General features: G+C 43.1%; 1 protein-coding gene and 1 long non-coding RNA gene across 4 annotated transcripts in view; one reads left to right on the top strand and one right to left on the bottom strand.

Annotated features, from left to right (window-relative positions):
- Nucleotides 1–12,707, bottom strand: part of SLC25A21 (solute carrier family 25 member 21) — a 280,764-nt gene that overhangs the window by 117,725 nt on the left and 150,332 nt on the right. The window lies entirely within an intron of this gene.
- Nucleotides 1–12,707, top strand: part of LOC130295457 (uncharacterized) — a 50,035-nt gene that overhangs the window by 3,097 nt on the left and 34,231 nt on the right. For both annotated transcript variants that reach the window (XR_008848836.1, XR_008848834.1), the window contains exon 2: nucleotides 3,433–3,559. This is a non-coding gene — a long non-coding RNA (uncharacterized LOC130295457). The remainder of the gene's footprint in view (nucleotides 1–3,432; nucleotides 3,560–12,707) is intronic.

Genomic DNA, 12,707 nt, shown 5'->3' with positions numbered 1-12,707 from the left:
GTTCATTAATAATAATATATTTGTTTAACTAAATTACAATGGGCTGTTGCAGTGTTTATTATTCCTACTGCAAAAGCGGCATACATAAAAATACCGGACTGCCCGCACCGTCAGGACTATATATCCACATAATGATTGCACTTCCACAGCTCTATACACATAAACAGAATTTTTTGCATGCTGTCAGCAATATATACACAGGCTGTCAGCATTACATACAAAGCTGGGCTCAGAGCACAGATATGCGGTACACAGTTACGGCTATCACTGTGAAGACTGTCGTCAGGAATCATAAATAAAGCTTTGCATATACTGTCAGCTCCGCATATAAATGCAGGGCCACTTACACTGTCAGCACAGCATTATTAGCAGCATCCTAGACTCCCCTACGTAATACATTTTTCAGATGGATAAGAATTATCACTTAGACCAATTCACCATCTAAATTCAAATCTACACTTTATACATTATAATATGGAGTGGTAATCTCTTCCTGAGATAAATACTCATCCCCTTTAGCTGCTCTCAGGACTCTTACCCCCAGCCAAGCCAGATCACCCTGCTTTGTACTGACGAGTGGCAAAAACCACGAAATAGCTGTCTGCAGATGGGTGGAAACTTTCCTTTTGGGGAGTAGTCTGGCTTGGCATAAATCCCGATTAGCTTTTCATATTCCTTAACAGGAGCTAAGCTGATACCAGGGAACACTACCTGAATAAGGTGGTGCAATGAGCTGCTTTGCATATTCCCTTACCCAGAATGCCCGCGGAGTGCAAAAGGGCCTTATGAAGCTCTGTCATACCAGGAAATGTAATCTCTCCCTGAGATAAATACTCATCCCCTTTAGCTACTCTCAGGCCTCTTACCCCAGCCAAGCCAGATCACCCTGCTTTGTACTGATGAGTGGCAAAAACTACGAAACAGCTGTCTGCAGTTGGGTAGAAACTTTCCTTTTGGGAAGTAGTCTGGCTTGGCATAAATCCCGATTAGCTTTTCATATTCCTTAACAGGAGCTAAGCCGCTACCAGGGAACACTACCTGAATAAGGTGGTGTAACGAGTTGCTTTGCATATTCCCCTACATATATATATTACTAGCTGAGTAACTGCCATTTCCCGGCCTTCCGAAAATATATACAGTGGTCCCTCAAGTTACAATATTAATCGGTTCCAGGGCAACCATTGTATGTTGAGATAATTGGTTCTAAAGGCCCAAAATGTCATCCAAAAATAGGAAAAAGTGAGGATTAAAGATAAATAAGTAGATAACTAATACAGATAAAAGCAAGTCCTTACATATAAAAGTAAGAAAGATCTGCTGGGAGCTGTAAATTACTGTCTATGTCAGTGTTTCCTAAGCAGGGAGCCTCCAGCTGTTGCAAAACTACAACTCCCAGCATGCCCGGACAGCCAAAGGCTGTCCGGGCATGCTGGGAGTTGTAGTTTTGCAACAGCTGGGGGCACCCTGCTTGGGAAACACTGGTCTATGTAGAGGACAGGAGCTTCTTCAGGGTACAGTACAGTACAGTATACAGTGTCCTAAAAAAGTAACATGGAGCCGCCCTCCCCTGGTGTCCAAAGGAGCAGGTAACCCTGGTACAGGTAAAAAGTAGTACAGAACATGTAATACCTTCCTGTACTGTAGGGGGCGGTACCAGACAGTCATTGCATACGCTTCAGTAATACAGGTGTTTTACCAGTAAAATGCCCATTCTGATTGGCCGGTTCTTCCAGCTATTGACTTGTTTCGCAGATCTGGACTGTCCGTAACATTGTATGTGGAGTCTGGTTTCAAGTTACAATGGTCCAGAAAAGACCATTGTATGTTGAAACTATTGTATGTTGAGGCCATTGTAAGTTGAGGGATCACTGTATATATTCATATTCTAAAGCAACCCTAGTTTATAAATTACACCATTTAAAAAAAAGAAAAAAAAAACATAAATAAAATATATGAACCTACATATATATATACGGTACCTGTATATAAGACTCAATGTATGTGTGTATCTGCAATAAATTTCTCTCCCACACCCGTCCAGTCCCTCCTCCATGCCCTATTCTCTGCACCTGCCTGCTGTACAGTCTGCTGCCTGTCACATAAAAATTATAGTAGAGTTTAATGATGTCCTGATATTAACAATCTTCACAGCCAGAGAGTAAAACAGCAGGGCCCACACTACTAAATCATACTTTACCATGACATTGGTCCAGCAGCAGGATGTTTAAAACTCCAGGGCAATCTCCGCAGCCGGAGAGTATGGTGATCCGAAGATGTACCAGAAGTCACATAGACTTGCATGGGAGTTTTAAACATTCTTCTGCGGAACAAACTTCATAGTAAAGTGTGATTTAACTGAGTGGGCTCTGCTGGTTTACTCTCTGGCTGCGAAGATTTCGGTAGAGATGAGCGAACTTACAGTAAATTCGATTCGTCACAAACTTCTCGGCTCGGCAGTTGACGATTTATCCTGCATAAATGAGTTCAGCTTTCAGGTGCTCCCGTGGGCTGGAAAAGGTGGATACAGTCTTAGGAGACTCTTTCCTAGGACTGTATCCACCTTTTCTAGCCCACCGGGGCACCGGAAAGCTGAACTAATTTATGCAGGATAAGTCATCCACTGCCGAGCCGAGAAGTTTGTGACGAATCAAATTTACTGTAAGTTCGCTCATCTCCAATTGTTGGTATCAGGACATCACTGAACTCTACTGTAATTTTAATTTTGAATAAGTAACACGTGTACTAAGTTTAATTGAAATCTCTCCAGCCATTTTTAAGTTATACTGGAACATATATAAACACCTATACCTTAAAGGGGTATTCCAGGAAAAAACTTTTTTATATATATCAACTGGCTCCAGAAAGTTAAACAGATTTGTAAATTACTTCTATTAAAAAACCTTAATCCTTTCAGAACTTATGAGCTTCTGAAGTTAAGATTGTTCTTTTCTGTCTAAGTGCTCTCTGATGACACCTGTCTCGGGAACCGCCCAGTTTAAAAGAGGTTTGCTATGGGGATTTGCTTCTAAACTGGGCGGTTCCCGAGACACGTGTCATCAGAGAGGATTTAGACAGAAAAGAACAACCTTAACTTCAGAAGCTCATAAGTACTGAAAGGATTAAGATTTTTTAATAGAAGTAATTTACAAATCTGTTTAACTTTCTGGAGCCAGTTGATATATATATATATATATATATATATATATATAAAAAGTTTTTTCCTGGAATACCCCTTTAAGTTTTAGATAGATAGGTAGAAAAATATTGTTGTGATTGGTGTTATAATCTAAACTCTTTACCATTTTCTGAAGGTCCACTGAATGAAGTAAAAACGATATTTATTATACTGTAATTTATCACCTATAAACATTGGAGTTAAACTTCAAGAGTATCTGTCACTAAACTAAACTTTGAATATATTTTTCATGGCAGGAGACCAAACTCAGCAAGCGTGGGGAATGGCAAGGCACAGGTCTCGTAAGCTTCAGTGATGTCACGCCTGCTGGGGAACGCCCACTTTCTTCTGGCAGGAGCTCACACAATGTGAACAGGGGGAAAGGTATGATAGAGATTTTTAAGGCTCTGAACATTTTTTTAAGGGCAGGAGGGATTTTAGGAGTAGTTAGGGAATAAAATCTGAGTTAGTTTAGAAATGTGGTTTGATGAGAGGTACTCTAAAGAAATGATCTCAAAATAACATATTTGTTAAATGGAGGTACAACAGCTGGGATCCCTACAATCAGGGGTTCCCTATTCCCTGAGTGAATGGAGTATCAATAGGCACACTTAAAGGGGTTATAAACCATAAGGTGATTGTAGAAGTACGTACCTGCCAGAACTAGGCATTTTATTGTTAAATTTTGTTCTCTATACTACACATCCCATAGTTCTATAGTTTGTAAGTGTGAGGTCACTTTCCTTCCTCCCACACATCAGCCACCCCACCCATTGAAACACATCTGTGATCCCTTCAATGTAATACACCAGTATTTCCTAATCAGGGTGCCTACATTGCAAAGTTAACTCTCTCCCACCCAGCGGTCACTCCTCCCATTGAAGCAGGAAAGACTCCCTCTGATCACCTGACTAGTGATGTCAGGTCTCGACGCACTGCAACCTGGGAAATCCCGAGACATGAGTAATTTTGTATGCTGTTAAAAATTAAATATTGGGGTGATAATCACATAAGAATTGTGAGAAAACCGTCACACACAGGTACAGACACTATATCATGAACTACACTAACTTTACAGCCCCTGTAGCATAGTCAAATAAAAGAAGATCCTGGAATACCCCTTTAACTGCTGCTCCTTTCACTCTCTATGGAACTGATGAAGATAGCCAAGCAATGTATTCTTCTTCTGCCAGTCCCTTAGAAAGTGTATGGAGTGGCAGTGTTGCTTGCTAGACAATCGCACCATTCACTCACTGTAAGACTAGTGAAACACAGTGCTCAGCAGTCTTTAGCAGTCCCATAGTGAGTGAAGGGAGCAGCATCAAACATATGCGTTACCACTCTGTTCACTCAAGAGACCCCTATACTCATGTTCAGTGGGAGTCCCAGTGATTGGATCTCCATTAATAAGATACTTATGCAGCAGTGTATTTGTTATTATCTTGGTATAACCCATTTAACCATGTTACAGCATGTATTACAATCTAGAGCTCCATTCACAACTATGTAGGCTTCAGAGCAGACATCTCCAACCATCAACTAAAAACTAGATAGGTGCGAACTGCTAGATCCCCTAATATAAAAGGAGCACTGCTAAAAAGGAGGATGCCCCACGATTGGGGGAGGGAGGTCCGACTGTGGCTCCATTTAATTCTTTATGAAAGCTGCAAATAGCTGACTTGGCTATCTTTAGCAGTCCTATAGGCTATGAAGGGAGGCAAAAAAAAAAAGGAAAATTCTGTTAAAGACAAATAAAAAATAGCAAAAATTGTAACAAAGAGAATGATTGCCACAGAAAGTAAAGAGCAGAACAAAAATTTTGTTCACCTACATATATAATAAGAAATGTAAACCTTAAAGGAGTACTCTGGTGCAGAGTATTCCTGCTCCGTCCTGCCCGGGCTGCAAAAAAATTAAAATGAACCATCACTCACCTTCCTGGGTTCCCGCGTAGCGCCACTACAGCTGATCGGTCCTCCAGGCCATCTTCTTCATACTTCCGTGTGAACGAAGCATCATATGGCGCTCAGCCTATTATGGGCCGAGGCAGAACATCGCGGGGGCCGAGCATCGGCTGAGCGCCATGTGATGCTTCGTTCACACAGAAGTATGAAGAAGATGGACCGGCAGACCGGTCAGCTGTAGTGGCGCTCCGCGGGAACCCAGGAAGGTGAGTGATGGTTCATTTTCATTTTTTTTGCAGCCTGGACAGGACGGAGCAGGAGTACTCCTTTAAAGGACCCTTAAGGACCCGGGGTTTTTCGGTTTTTTTGCACTTTAGTTTTTTCCTCCTTACCTTTAAAAAAAATCATAATTCTTTCAATTTTGCACCTAAAAATCCATATGATTGCTTATTTTTTGCACCACCAATTCTACTTTGTAATGACATCAGTCATTTTACCCAAAAATTTATGGAGAAATGGGAAAAAAAAGATAATTGTGCGAGAAAATTGAAGAAAAAACACCATTTTGTAATTTTTGGGGGCTTCCGTTTCTACGCAGTAAATTTTTCGATAACAATTACACCTTCTCTTTATTCTATAGGGCCATACGATTAAAATGATACCCTACTTATGTACAATAGGTTTGATTTTGTTGTACTTCTGGAAAAAATCATAACTACATGCACGAAAATTAATACGTTTAAAATTTTTATCTTCTGAACCCTATAACTTTTTAATTTTTCCATGTACGGGGAGGTATTAAAAGGCAATTTTTTTGCACCGTGATACCATTTTTGTATTAATCAGACTTTTTGATCACTTTTTATAAATTTTTTCATGATTTAAAAAGTTACCAAAAATACGCTATTTGAGACTTTAGAATTTTTTTGCATGTACGCCATTGAACATGCGGTTTAATTAATTATACATTTTTATAATTCGGACATTTCCTCAGGCGGCGATACCACATATGTTTATTTTTATTTACACTTTTTTTTTAAATGGGAAAATGGGAGTGATTCAAACTTTTATTAGGTAAGGGGTTTAATGATCTTTATTAACTTTTTTTTTTTTGCAATGTTATAGCTCCCATAGGGGGCTATAACACTGCACACACTGATCTTTTACATAGATCTTTGTTATTCCATAGGATAACATTGATCAATGATTCTGCCGCTTGACTATTCATGCTTGGATCTCAAGCACTGAGCAGTCATTCGGCGATCAGACACACAGGAGGAAGGTAGGGGACCTCCTTGTGCGTTCCAGATGTTTGGGATGGCCCACTGAGATAGCTGTCCGGAAAAGCCCACTGAACTAGCCGGGAGTAGTTTAACTTCACTTTAGATACGCGGTGGCCCCGCGTTATAGAAAGGGAGCGGACTCAGGGCATACAGCTACGCCCTGCGTCCTTAAGAGGTTAATGCCCCCTAAGGCATTTGATACTGGGCCACACAAAAGGTTAGTACAAATTACGATGCTGGGTCTAGGGAAGCATATATGTAAATGGGTTAGCAACCGGCTAAGTGATAGAAAGCAGTGGGTAGGTATCAAATGGAGCTTACTCTGCCTGGGTAAAAGTTACAAGTGGGGACCACAGGGGGCAGAATTGGGTGCCCTTTTTTTCAATATTAATGACTGAATGATTCCAGATGAAACTAAACTGGGTAAGGTGATCACCACAGAGGAGGATAACGTAATATTACAGAGGGATGGCAAATTAAGTTTAATGTGGATAAATGTAAAGTTATATACTTGGGCCATAAAAACATGTACAATCATGCTAAAAAATAACACATTAGGTAAAAATACTACCACAAAGGACTTTTGGGGATACGGGTGGAAAGTAAACTCAACTTTAGTGACCAGTGCCAGGAAGCTGCTGCCAAGGCTAACAAAGTCATGAGAGGCATAGAGGCAAGTGACAAGGACATAGTTTTGTCACTGTATATATAATTTTTTAGACCATATATGGAATAGTGTGTAAAATTTTGGGCCCCTGTATATATGGACATGGCTGAACTGAAGAGGGTGCAGGAGGGAAAATTAATGATATGGGAGGATTACAGTACCAAGTCAAGCTTGGAGTTATTTAGTTTGGAGAAAATTTGTCTTTGGGGCGATTTAATCATAATGTACAAATATATGAAGGGACAGTACAGAGATGTTTCTAGTGATCTTTTTATACCTAGGCCGGTAACCATGACAAGGGGCACGTACCCTCTACATCTAGAGGAAAGAAGGTTTCATCACAATCACAGACAGATTCTTTACTGTAAGAATGGGGCAATTGGCCTCAGCCTCATAGGGTTTTTTTCCTTCCTCTGGATCAACACCGTAGGTTAAACCTGATGGACTTGACCACTGCCTTATAGAAATAAGGGACACAGGAGAGGAGATTTCCCATGGAAATCTGTCTTTCTTCTTTATGCATGGCCTTAGTGCTATAGCTTCTCCTATGCAAGCTTCCATATAAGCCATGAATATCAATGAGTATTGTGTTCTTCCTCTCTCCCACGTCTCGGGGCCTATGGCCCTGTCACGCAAGGGAACCAATTTTCTTCAGGTCTGGCTGAGGCTGTTTACTCAAACAAACCAAACAGGAAAAAAGAAAACTTCTACACAAAGTGCAGAATGAATGTGCCTGGGGATCTTCAGTCAGCAGTTGTGCTGTTTATTTTCCATGCTGATGATGTAAGCGGCGGTCTATATCGGTGGTATCCCTGCTATGTGTGGCACTATGTGATCGCAATGCACGAGCATGTTATGAACATCCATTACAGTGGAATAGTTGCCATGAATCTATATTTCCAGATTCCCGAATACTCAATATCTATGGCAACTCATACATAGTTGTTTATTCAAGCAGAGTAAGATCAGATATCAGCAGCTTGTGTAAGATACTATATTACTATAAAAAGTCAACTATGATGTCCGGAGGAAAAACATACATCTAGATTGTGTCTTTTGTTTATGCCAGGGGTCTCAAATTCCCGGCCCGAACGACCCACACCAGGGATCTGGAATTTGTATCGCCCGATGCCCATGACATGCAGTACCGGGTGCCGGGCAGGTGGTTTCTTCAGGCATTTAGCCCTGCTTTGGGCAAGCAGGGCTAAATTCTGGAAGACTTCACACACTTTGGCAAACACTGCTACATGGGACCCAGTGCACATATAACGGGCAACCAGTCTTGCCCCGTCACTGAACTGCTACTTACATCTGCCTGCAGTGACTTCCTGGCGGAGGTGCGTGCGGTGAGGGACATCATCACAAGCGCCGCGCAGGGATGCCGACGTCCTGTGCAGCACATGCGATGAGGTCACTTATAGTGCACACCTCCACCAGGAAGTCCCCGCAGGCAGATTTAAGTAGCGCAGTCCAGGTGGGGAATCTGTGCTAAGGCTACCTAATGTGGGGAATCTGTGCTGCACTACCTAATGTGGGGAATCTGTGCTAAGGCTCCCTAATGTGGGGAATCTGTGCTAAGGCTACCTAATGTCGGGAATCTGTGCTAAGGCTATCTAATGCGGGGAATCTGTGCTACGGCTAAATAATGTGCGGAATCTGTGCTAAGGCTACCAAATGTGAGGAATCTGTGCTAAGGCTACCTAATGTTGGGAATCTGTGCTGCGCTACCTAATGTGGAGAACTGTGCTGCACTACCTAATATGGGGAATCAGTGCTGCGCTACCTAATGTGGGGAATCTGTGCTGCGCTACCTAATGTGGGGAATCTGTGCTGTGCTACCTAATGTGGGGAATCTGTGCTGCACTACCTAATGTGGGGAATCTATACTAAGGCTGCCTAATGTGGGGAATCTGTGCTGCACTACCTAATATGGGAAATCTGTGCTAAGGCTACCTAATGTGGGGAAACTGTACTAAGGCTACCTAATGTGGGGAATCTGTGCTGCGCTACCTAATGTGGGGAATCTGTGCTGCACTACCTAATGTGGGGAACTGTGCTGCACTACCTAATGTGGGGAATCTGTGCTGCGCTACCTAATGTGGGGAATCTGTGCTGCGCTACCCAATGTGGGGAAACTGTGTTGCACTACCTAATGTGGGGAAACTGTGCTGCACTACCTAATGTGGGGAATCTGTGCTGTACTACCTAATGTGGGGAATCTGTGCTAGGCTACCTAATGTGGGGAATCTGGGTTGTGCTACCTAATGTGGGGAATCTGTGCTGCGCTACCCAATGTGGGGAATCTGTGCCGCGCTACCTAATGTGAGGAAACTGTGCTGCGCTACCTAATGTGGGGAAACTGTGCTGCGCTACCTAATGTGGGGAAACTGTGCTGCGCTACCTAATGTGGGGAAACTGCGCTATGGCTACCTATTGCGGGGAATCTATGCTATGGCTACCTAATGTGGGGAAACTGTGCTACAGCTACCTAATGTGGGGAATCTGTACTACAGCTACCCAACGCGTGGAAACTATGCTACCTAATGTGGGGAAGCTGCTACGTTCCTAATGTGGGAAAACTGCTGCCTACCTAATGCTTCCCCCCCAGCAGTAGCACCTCAATCACCCGTCCGCTCATGCTATTACCACACGGGGGAAGGGGGGGAGGGGAGGTGTTGCTGGTGGATGATGAGGGGTGCATGATGAGGGGCGCAGTGTGTGACGTCACACCCCGCCCCCTCAATGCAAGTCTATGGGAGGGGGCGTTATGGCAGTCATGCCCCCTCCCGTAGACTTGCATTGAGGGGGTGGGGCTTGACATCACACGGGGGCAGTGTCATGACGTCACGATACTCCGGCCCCGTGGTCGTGAGGCTTAAGACTCTGAGCCTCCAGCGCTGCGTGGAGCACACACAGGTGGGTACTGCATGAGAGTTTGCGGGAGTCCCCAGCCGCGGGACCCCCGCGATCAGACATCTTATCCCCTATCCTTTGGATAGGGGATTAGATGTCTTAGGGCTGGAGTACCCCTTTAAACAGGTGCATTTTCTGAGTTAGTCCCCCACTAATCTAATATTGATGGTGCATCCTGAAGATCGGCTATCAGTTAAGAAAGCCCAAGTAAACCATTTAGCCTGGCATCCCTTTTCCGTCAACACCGGATGCATATGCCCTGCCGCTTCGCCTAATTATCGCCTTAAACTTTACAAGGATCTTTCTATGGGGAAATAATAAAAAAAAAAAAACTGTGAAACTTCTACAATAGACCACTCACTTTGAGAAGATCATCCTCCTATCCAGATCAGATTTTGTGTGATGGATTTTTAGTCGGCCACATATTATGCATAGTGGCCATATTCTTTGAGAACATCACCTCATAAAATTAAATCTGATGGACAGCCCCACTTCTCAGGTTCATTCTAAGGGCTTTGCCTGCAATTATTTTTTTTTTTTTTAGGGACGGCTGACACCCGCTCTTTTCCAGAGCCTTGGCACCCAAAGTACACTGAGAAACACTGCAATATACAGAGCTGTCTACTTCCAGATCCATTCACTAACAGAGTGCTTCCAGCTGTTGCAAAACTACAACTCCCAGCATGCCAGGACAGCCTTTGGCTGTCCGGGCATGCTGGGAGTTATAGTTTTGCAACAGCTGGAGGCACCCTTGTTGGGAAAAAGTGGTATATTGTGTAGTGATCGTGCTGGGTTACTGCAGCTCAACTCCCGGCATACCGCAAACTCCCAGCAAACAGCTGATCTGAAGGGGACACCAGATGTTGGACCCCCAGCGATCAGATATTGATGGCCTGTCCCGATCCTAAACACATCCCAAGCTGCAGTATCAGACACAGCCACGGACAATGGTGGCACTGATTAAAAAAGCTGATTATTGGTTTTATTTTCAAATCTCATTCAGTAGAATTCCAAAATCTACGATTACTTAAAGGAGTATTCCAGCGCAAAATAATTTATCCCCTATCCAAAGGATGGGGGATAAGTTATAGCTCGCGGCGGGCCCCCCGGGATCTCCTGGACGGGGCGCAGCAGTCTGCAGGAAGTGAAGTTTTGTCCCCAGCAGAAAGCCGTGGCAGACACGCCCCCTCCATGTATCTCTATGGGGTACATGAAAGGGGCGTGTCGGCCGCCACGTCAAGCGGGGACGGAACGTCCCTTTTCCAGCATACTGCTGCAACCCCGTCCAGGAGATCCTGGGGGGCCCCAGCGCTCGGACCACCCGCGATCTATAACTTATCCCCTATCCTTCGGATAGGGGATAAGTTATATTGCACTACAGATCTCCTTTAAGTAAGATTAAAACATACAAAAACTAACAAACTAAAAACTTCTGGGTCTCGAACTTAAAGGGGTATTCCAGGATTTTTTTTTATTTGACTATGCTACAGGGGCTGTAAAGTTAGTCTAGTTCATAGTATAGTGTCTGTACCTGTGTGTGACGGTTTTCTCACAATTCTTATGTGATTTTCACTCCAATATTAATTTTTTTAACAGCATACAAAATGACTGTTGTCTCAGATTTTTCCCAGGTTACTCTCTAGTCAGCTGATGACAGGGAGCCTGTCTGCTTCAATGGGTGGAGCGATCGCTTGGTGGGAGAGAGATCAATCTGCAACTAATGCAACAGCTGTAGGCACCCTGATTGAAAGCCACAGGTCTTTTGAATGGATGCAGCTCATTTATGTTTTCAATGGGTGGGGTGGCTGATGTGTGGGAGGGAGGAAGATGGAATTGTGGGATTTGTAGTCAAAAAAAGAAAAGTCAAACAGGAAATACCAGTTCACAAAAAGCTAGCCACAGTGTTATGGTAATCTCACAGCATAGCCATTTAGCCCCAAGACAAGCGCAGATCCTTCCTAAGCATGTCCATTACTGTCTGCCAGGTACGTACTAAAATCACCTTATGGTGGATAACCTTTCCTCTGATCAGGACACATTCCTGTGGGTTTTCGCTCGGGCAGACTGACAGCACCTTTTGTCTCTGTATTTCAGACAGTGAGCCATCAGCAAGTGCTGGAATAACTCACCAATGACACTGGCTGATCTGCTTCTTTAGAAGGTTATTCACATGATTCCATGCAGCACTTAACCAGCAAAGAAAAAGTGATCCCAATGTAAGAGACTGACAGGACTTGGCAGGAAAACGCTTTACATATCATGTGGCCTGTCAGTCATATTGCCTATAGTGCACCTGAGATGGTAAATGATACATGTGTGATGGGATAGGGAGATTACAGTCGGCTCTGGTTCAATTGCGTAGATCAACTTCTACACCTTGGGAAACTTTGTTACACTATCTGTTGCCTTAAAGGGGTACTCCGCTGGAAACTTTTTTTTATTTTTTTTTAAATGAACTGATGCCAGACAGTTAAACAGATTTGTAAATTACTTCTATTAAAAAATCTTTACCCTTCCTGTACTTTTTAGCAGCTGTATGATACAGAGGACATTTTTTTTCTTTTTGAATTTCTTTTTTGTCTTCTGTCCACAGAAAAAAGAATTTCCTCTGTAGCATACAGCTGCTAAAAAGTACTGGAAGGGTAAAGATTTTTTAATAGAAGTAATTTACAAATCTGTTTAACTTTCTGGCACCAGTTGATAAAAAAAAAAAATAATAATAATGTTTTCCACTGGAGTACTCCCTTTAACCTGAGTATTAGGGT

This window comes from Hyla sarda, chromosome 11 (genome assembly GCF_029499605.1).
Source record: "Hyla sarda isolate aHylSar1 chromosome 11, aHylSar1.hap1, whole genome shotgun sequence".
NCBI classification, from domain to species: Eukaryota; Metazoa; Chordata; class Amphibia; order Anura; family Hylidae; genus Hyla; species Hyla sarda.
This window is presented reverse-complemented; position numbering and strand designations above follow the sequence as displayed.